General features: G+C 34.6%; 1 pseudogene; it reads right to left on the bottom strand.

Moving 5' to 3' along the window:
* Positions 1-275: 275 nt before the first annotated feature.
* Positions 276-367, bottom strand: LOC120352110 (annotated as a pseudogene).
* Between the last annotated feature and the right edge of the window lie 9371 nt (positions 368-9738).

The following is a 9738-nucleotide window of genomic DNA, read 5'->3' on the forward strand; positions in this document are numbered from 1 at the left end:
GTCATCCGGTGTCCTCCTTGGCTGCTTGAACCGGGCGTGAGGATGGTATCAGCGCACATGGTTCCTCCACAGAGAAGAGATCTCTTCTCTGTGGTTCCTCCCACGTCACTTCTGTTTCCAGGCCTTGCCATGCATGTTACTGTGATCCAGTAGTCCATCCTCTCGGTCCTCCATGGGGTCCTTGGCCTGCTGCAGTGGGATCCATTGATGCGGGTGCATAGGTCCTGGGTGTGGATATTTTGATGGGGTGTGCATGCTCTTCTGTGGTGGATGGATAGGGGTATAATTGTTTATGTGGTGAGTGTTGTTTTAAGCTGATAAGAACAGATACTACACTTTGATCTTAGCCAACAGGCCGAGAAGCGATGGTTTTGGTCTGGGTTGAGGTAGTCAACAATTATTTTTGGTAGTATAGTAGTCGTCGGTGGTGTATTACTGCTCATTATGGGTAGTTGCTTGTGGTGTACTTTCTGTGATTGGGTTGCATCGGGAATTGATGGTGCTTTTTTGGTTGAGTCCTCCTGTTTTCCTTGTAGTTGCTGTAGTTTGGTTGTCTGTTCTCTACTATACTTTGTACTTATTGAATTTTGTGTTGTTATTTCTGGTGGGATATTTTTGGGGGGGAATAATATACTAAATATGGGTTGCTGTTTGCAAGGTGATTCAAGTGCATGGTGGGCTTCAGCGTTTGGTGGCGGGTTGTTATGATAGTTGGTCTGTTCTGTTTGTTGATTAAATCCTATTGCATGTTCTATGGTATAACTTGTGCTTTCTTGTTGTGGTGGCGGGTTATAGCTTCTATTGTAATTATTATCTGTATGTCTGATATTTGCATTCAAACGGTCATGGCCATCATAATAATTTCTTTGGTTTGTCGGTTGTGAATAATGGTTTGCTGAGTGGTTCTGAAAATTTCCATTATTTTTATTATTGCTCTGATTATGTTTGCTGCGACGCTCAAAACAAGGTGTCATTCGGGAATGATCATATGGTGGCGATTCATAGACTTAGCCGGCATACTGATTAGCATTTGAATTACAGAATATTGATTTTGAGTGTATGACTGATCTGAATGGTGGTTTGATATTGCCATCACTGATTGTATACCATATAAATGATTTATCAGATGTTTGCAACCGGTTATTGGCTGTGTAGCAAGTGCCATTCTGACTCGGAAGGGTAGTTTTTTCAGGATTACGTTTGCTAAGGCAGAATCATTAATAGGTTCTTCCAACTGAGAATTTTTAAATTGGAGGGCAGTGACGAAAGTAGTATAGGCTACACCTAAATTGGGGTTGAAATCACATGATATGATATCTGCTAGTGCATCCAACTGTTTACTTCTGCTCCAATATTGTTCTAGGAAGACAGCGATAAACTCATCCAATGACGAAAACTCATGTGCTCTACTCCAGAAAAACAACAGGGGTTCACCACTCATGATTGTAGCATGGATACCCATTATTATCTAATCTCGAGTTTGTTGATATCACACCTGGCGATAACAAAGCAGCTGTTTGCTTGAGACCTATGAAATCTTTACATCCAGTGATTTTGCCAGTTATTCAAATTTATAATCTTACAATGTTGAAGATGAGAAGATGCCGCAGCCTCCAAGAAAGAAAATATGTCTCCGCAATAGAAAATGTATCAATAGAGACAATGAGAGAGTGCGAAGACAGAACCAAAATGAAGAGGTCAGTGAGGATGAACATCTTATTATGGAAGAGAGATCTACAGGAATGCTTGATACAGCACATTAGGGACAAATCTACTCAACAGGAACTGGAAATAGTAATGCTACTGGAATACCTGGAGAACATTAAGAAGGAGATCATTCTAATAGTGAACAATTGGACAATTCAAAGGATGCTGGGATTTTTCAAAGCCTAGAAGAAAGTAGAAAGGAGAAATGCCAGTAGAATTGTGGGTTTACCTGTACTAATGAATGTGTATTTTTACATTCACAGTCATTTTGTGTATGGTATCCGTTTATGGGGAAATTGCTCTACTGCAATAATTCTTTTCAGGTTACAGAAAAAATCATTGAGAATTCTATGTAGAAAGCCCCCTTGCACATCATGTAGGAATTTGTTCATAGAAAGGGGTGTCTTAACATTGCCATCTCTATATGTATTTGAATGTTTGCTTTACATTAGGAAAAACATTCGAGATTTTGAGATAAACTCTGACTTCCATAGTCACAACACATGTAACAAGTACAAAGTTAGAGTCAGACACTGCAGTTACAATGTATCTAAACAGAGCTGGCAGCAGATGTCCATAAAATTGTTCAACTTCCTACCTGAGTCCGTGAGAGTGATGGATATCGCATCTTACAGGACATATTTGAATGAACTTATTAATCAGGAAATGTCTTTATATGGTGGATGAATTTTTCGGAGTTGAATTTTGATTGGCATTTTATATGTTTTTGTGTTAATATTCTTAGTTAATACCTTGACGTTGTTGTAACATTTTCCAATGTTTTTTAACAATAAATGATTTGATTTGTATCACCTTTCAACTTATAGCTCAGCAAGCACAAGTGAGCAACTTATTTTATAATTCTCGTATTTTGACAGTAGGCTTGTAAATGTAGTGCTCTCAATAATGAAGAATTTGAAAATGATTAGAGCATACACAAGACAATCATCCCGTTGTTCTCAAGATTATATATTGTTTTTGCTTAGGCCTGATGATTTTTAGAAATTATTTCTAGGGAAATCGAATTTCTTCAATAGTTAGCATTTTCTCAATTGATTGACGATCAGGAGTATTGAGTATCGGATTGACATTGAAGTATGATCAAGCAAGACTATATAGTGTGATGTTATTTTTGGCGTCGCATGTGCCCTGCTTGGCCGCAGTCGGTAGAGCAAAGATTTTCAAATAAATTTATTATTTTTATGACTCCTGGAAGAGAAATACCATAAGTTTCTTACCGGCTCTTCAAGGAGCTCAAATAATTCTCTGCTTTCAATAGCTGCAAATGTCAGCTGCTTAAACAATTTACAGTTCTCGAAACTGATCTGGTCAACTCCACAAATATAGATGCAGAAGATGTAGATAGATATAAGGGTTCTGATTTTTGTACTAGACAATATGGTATCAACACCAATGCCACTCGCCACCATCTGACATAAGGGTCAGCAGTGTGAGACGATACCGAGCGGAATCAAAGGAGACACTCTATCAGAATACCTCATAAATTCTATTAATTCATACTTCTGCTGCAACTTAATACTATGACCCTTGTGTTCTTCCAAATTGGATGCGATGATTCTGAATAATTTAAGTAAATCTTGAGAACGTAATATTTTCAAAGATTTAATAATCAATGCTGTATATTGCCGATTTATCCAACTTATTTGGTGAAGAATATAGTTGGTTAATTTAAATAATTTGTCAATACTGGTAATAAAATAGACTATAACAAGATTGGTCATGCATGAAGATAGGATCATAAATAAAGGGTACACCATTCAACAAATAAAATATATAATTACATGAAAATATCAACGAGCAATAATAAAAGATAGAGCAACAAATATAAAAATAATATGAGAAATATATAGCCTATATTAAAAAATATCACAGATAGCTCACAAAAGATTTTACTTTGCCTATTAGCATCAATTAATAAATCATGTGCTTCTTTAATCAGCATATAATCTTTCTACTTATATGGCTCAGTTGTCGAATTGCTGTTGCTTGTCAAATAACATTTATAAATCTTGCTTCCAATCAATACGACAAATATGAATATTAGAAATATCTCAGGGCTTGGGTTCAGCCTCTGGTGGAATTCAGATAAATAAGTTTATCTTGTAAACATGAGCTTCATAAGAATTCTTATAAATTACTGATAAAAAGATAAATAAGTGAGCATATAATATATAAAATATTAATGAATTGTTAATCTGTGCATACTTAAATATTAAATCTCATAAATTGTTCTTAATAAGACTCTCTTTACGTTTTGAATATTTATGCAAATTTTAATAACAAGTTTGATCTTTAAATAAACCTTTGACGAGCTAGCTTTATTAGATTGTGATCACAGAATTAATAATAACACAGAAGGCTACCGGGATAGGACTTTCTGTTCATGCGTAATCGAGTAGTTCCTTTGCCAGATTGTAGATAGCACGCAGAACCCTACTCCGGTCTCGCTCACCCCCCTTCCGCACTCCGTCATCACAACAACTCTATCACCCACTCCACTGACAGGTAGTCGCCCCTCACTCCTTCGACACTATCACACACACACACACACCACACAGATGCACACACACAGTCAACTCGGCACCAGACACCTGTCAACTTGTGAAGCAATTATAGCAATTATAGGACTATTGTGATAATAATATTATTCAACCCCTTCTGTTTTCTTTGCATTTCATCCCAACATTCTCCTGATGATTGGGAAACTCACAGCTGAATCATGACTGTATCATTTATATTACTCTGTGTTCTGTAAGAATGAGAATGCTATGTAAAGAAGAAGTAAAGGAATAATAAAGAGAAGAAGAAGAAAATATGAAGTTTTCAGTTCATCATCTTCTAAATATTTATTATTTTTTATCACTATTGTATAGTATATATTCATCTTTCTTATCCTCTTCTCCTCCTTCATGATCCACTAATTCTTATTTCTCTCATATGCTACTCCTTCTTCTTCTTCTTTTTCTCATCCTCCTCCTAGAAGAAGAAGAAGAAGAAGAAAAAAGAAGATTTCTTCCTTCTTCTTCCACTATCTAATCTTCTTCATGTTCTACCACTTCTTATTTCTATCTTGCTACTCCTTCCCATTCTTCTCTTTCTTCAATGAGAAGAAGAAAAAATAAAAAGAAGAAGGAGAAGAAGAGGAAGAATAGAATGATGAAGAAGAGGAGAAGAAAAAGAAGTAGATGAGTAGATGATAAGAATAAAATGACGATTTTGAGTAGAAGAAGAAGAATAAATAATAGAACATGATGACAAAAAGATAATAGTAAGAAGCAGAAGAAGGAGAAAAAGAAGAGCTACAACTTGATGATGAAGAAAAATAAGTTTGGAGATGAAGAAAAATAGGTTGGAGATGAAGAGAATAAGATATCATGAGAAAAGAAGAAGAAGCTGATGTATTACTATTATTACATTCATTTAAACTACATAAGTCACCCTATCCATAATATTGGTGAAGCTGAATTTTTGCAGGATGTTAGTATGCATAGTTAATAGCCTGGAATCACAATATACTCATTTTTCTCTCACTTGAGAAAAGCTTTGAAAGAATCGATAAGGTCAACTTTTGTAAAGATATCCAATACTCCAGAATCATTACCCGAAAAATGTTGCGTTTTCGGAATTATCAAAACTGCCCTTTTTCACAACTGGACTATTACTAACTAATGAGCTGTTTAACATGCATTTCAAGTACCATCAACAACTACAATATTTATCTTAATTTTTTTTTAGAAATTCACTTTTGAACTCTTAGATCTTCCAGAATGCTCGATAATGTGAGGGCATACCGGTTTGGAGATAGAGAACTATCATTTGATACTACGAGAAGAGATACTCTATAAGGAATTAATAGATTCAATCACAGAATTGATATAGGAAATTATTATAGAAGATTCCTCTGATTTAATTTGGCAACATTTGAAAAGATGAATGGCTTCAAAGGTTTTCTACTGGAGGTTTTTTATTCAAAGTTTTAATATCCCAACAATTATTATATAAAGTTGAAAAAAGGTACTGAATGTATTTCTCCTAAGTAATGTTTTGAATGATATAATATAGGCCTATATTTTTCCAATCACTGTTTTATCATCATAATAATTAGACTTGGCTTGAATACTTTAATAGTTATCTTAAGCTTTCTCGTTATTTATTAAGTTTTACACATTCGAGCTGTTTCCTTTGTTCATTGTGATATTCTTCTGCAAGCTCAACCAATATCTATCCTTTCAATATTGATTCTAATACCAATCTCAATGCAGAAGACATATAAAGGGAAAGCTAAGATTAATAATAAATAATTAATAATTTAATTCTTAATTAATAATTAAGATAATAGTGCTAGTGCAGGGCATTCCATTAGTGATTTGGAAAGAGAATGTGGATAATCAATGGATGAAGATGGTAAGCGTGAAGATGGTAATAATAGTATATTTGATGATTTTGTTTGTTAATCAATAGGATTGATCAACAATTGAATTTCAATTGAATTTTCGATAAAGAACTTTGGTTTCAAAATTATTTCTACTCAGTGACCAAGGCACAATCTGGAAAAATAATTTTTATCACATACATACATACATCACTCACATTATATGTGATAGAAAGCCCCAATAGAAAGAAAGAAAGAAAGAAAAGAACTTTAATTACAAGACAATATCATAGCAGTATTGATATTAAATGTATATAATAAATAGTATCTCTTGATGATATCAATAAGTGTTCTAAGTTCATTCAGCTTGGCATTTTCTGCCGTCAGCCGAAGTTGAGAGAGAGAGAGAAAAAAAACAATAACCACTGTAAACTTTTGGTGATCAATAGAAAACGAGCAATAAATTATAATATCTTGAACAGCCTACACAATTAATTAATTGATCAATGAACAATACAAACAAACAATGTGGCAAGGCTTGCGTTATAATATTATCGAAAGCATGAAATCAAAATAATATACCTAATATACAACTTATTTTTCTGGTATAAATCAGTAATTGAACTCATTTATTATTTCCCCTCTGTACTTTAATGCAGCTTTCACATATCCCACTAGATTCCTCCAACTTTTACCATTTAAATACTCTATTACCTCTGTCCTTTCCAATATCCATTGATTAAACCATTTTTTTCTTATTTCTGCCAAAATTTTAAATGTACCTACAAAATGAAATATATCCTCGTACTCATTACTATTACACATGGAACATCTATAAGTTAAGTGCCTTCCTGTCTTTCCAGCCTGAAGTTGAGTGGTAATAGGGCTCCTCTAGTTTTGAAAATAATACTAATGAAGTGCCGTTTATTACTATCATTGATGTAATCTCTTATTAAAGTCTCATCTTTATTTAAAGCTGCGTACACTGAGTGGAAGGGAGCCAAGTCAGCTCTGCCTATCCATTCGCTCCTAAATCTTTCCCATATCTTATCAATCAGGAGCTGACCTATCTCAACCCACCCATCTCTTTGTTCCAATGAATCCGGCCAATCTACCTCATACTCCCGACACAACTCTAGCCAATGCTTATACCAGGCACATTTCTTTCTTATAAAAATTTCCGAAATAATTCGTGGGAATCTTTCGGCGGGCATAGCCAAAGTTTTCAATATATAATTAAAATGCTGGCATAAGGTAGTCAACCACATTTTATCCACCCCTGATTCCAAGTATAACACATAGTCAGGAGTATTCATTGGCAGGGAGAGCAATCTTTTTATGAAAAACCGACCAAAACGTTCAAGTTCCTCCGATTCAATATACCCCCACATCTCCGCGGCATATGTGACAACAGCTCTACTTGCCGCATTAAAGACATGCCACTTCGATGAAATTATTGGTACCTTGTCATTTAAAATAAGCTTTCGCCAAACACTGTTAATACCTTATTTGGCTGCAGTCACCTTATTTTTGAAAAGCGAACTCATAGACAGGGCAGAGGTAAATGTTATTTCAAGGTACTTATATTCGTTTACTACTTCCAATTTGTCTTCTCCATAATACCACTTCTCATTTCTACCCAATCTTCCACCTTTTCGAAACACCATTACCTTAGATTTTGCCATATTCAGCGTAAGATTCTAGTGTATGCAGTAGTTCCGCAGCTCATTTATCATTATTTGTAGCATTGTAGCACTGTCTGAGAATATTACCAAGTCATCTGCATATAGTAGGCTATTGATTCTGAATCCATCTATTGTCAAGCCTCCCCCAATAGACTCACATATGTCATGAATAAACAGCACGAATAATAAAGGAGATAACAGGCAGCCCTGTTTTAAGCCACTTTCGATATTAAAACCACGTGTTATACCTCTATCACACCAAATCACGGCATTTGTATCATTATACAAGTTTCTTATCAAACGAACGCATTTATTTGAAAGACCCAAACCGTGTAGTTTATAGAATAGAGCCTCTCTATCCATAAGATCGAATGCGGATTTGTAATCGATAAAGAAGCAGTAAGTTTTTTTCTTTTCAACGCTCAGCTTATAATGAATTATACTATGCAGAACAAACACATTATCTACAGTCGAATAGCCCCTCCTGAAACCCACCTGATTCTCCTCCAATACATTCCCACCTTCTACCCATTTTTCCATTCTTCTCAAAAATATTCCTGAAAAAATCTCAGCTGCTGAGTTGACAAATGAAATCGATCTGTAGTTAGCAACGTCCATGTTGTCGCCTTTCTTGTGGAGTGGAAATATAATTGATCTAACAAAAGCTGTAGGCACTGATTCGCTGTCTAAGGTATTATTGAAAAAGGTTAGTAGTAGTTCCCTGTACTCAGTAGGCGGATTTTTAAAAAATTCTGCCGGTATTCTGTCGTATCCGGGTGCCTTATTTCCGCGGAGTTTTTTTAAAGCGCAGTCGAGTTCATTCATTTCAATCATCTTATCTAATTGGTAATCTTCAACTGAAGGCGCCGCATAGCTTGTTTGCTCGGAACTAATGGGTGAATACAATTGTTGAAAATACCTAACCCAAATCTCTGCTTCGATACCAGAATCATTATTCCCCGAGTGCTTACCTCTAAAATTATTAATTAGTTCCCAAAATGTTTTCGAGCCTCTAACCGATTTTAGTTTCGATTCTACGTACTTCATGTGTTCAATCCTCTTCTTTCTGCATAATAATTTATATTCTTTGGATGCATTCATATAACTTATTCTTACTTGACTAGACCCAGTCCTCCTGAATATATTCAGCAGAAAAAAAAAATTTCTACTAGAGATATTTCTACTCAGTGACCAAGGCACAATCTAGAAAAATATTTTTTATCACATATACATCACTCACATTATATGTGATAGAAAGCCCCAATATGGAACAAAAGAGAGTATGGGGTGATAGTATAACACTCACATCATAAAAGCATTATAAACTGAATAAATCGCAATTTTAAAAAATATCTTAAAATATGCCCAACTATTCTCTCCGATTATAGGAAAATAATGTGGAGTTTGGAAGAAATTGGAATTTACCACACATTATCCTGTTTTAAGTGTATGAGAGTTTAATTTCTAGAATAGAAATGCCCTCCGAGTTGGTTGAAGAGGTTGTCATCCTTTCGCAGTCTTTCAAACAGGCATTCAACCAATCCACTTGTCTTAGAGAATTATCATTTTTTAGAAGGAATATATATTGTAGGGTACTTATAGTATGAATTCATAATCATACGTATACTTTTCAATTAATGATTCATTTTTATTAAATACATTATTATTGGATCATGAAGAGTTGGTTTTCCTTTTCACAAATAAAAAATAAAGAATGAGAGTTTGACAATAAGAGAACAAGTATCATTTGAGAATTCCTCTCACAAATAAATGAGAAATATGTGTTTCACAATACGAGAGCAAGACATATTCAATACAATTCTCAATAATTACTGAAAATTCCCCATGCGGTATGCATGCTTTAATATAAATTCACCCTTATATTTTGTTGTAGTTTCTAATTAGAGAGATTCAACCAGAAAACTATTTCCTGATCAAGTATATGGAAGCCAT

This window comes from Nilaparvata lugens, chromosome 6, assembly GCF_014356525.2.
Source record: "Nilaparvata lugens isolate BPH chromosome 6, ASM1435652v1, whole genome shotgun sequence".
Lineage (NCBI taxonomy): Eukaryota > Metazoa > Arthropoda > Insecta > Hemiptera > Delphacidae > Nilaparvata > Nilaparvata lugens.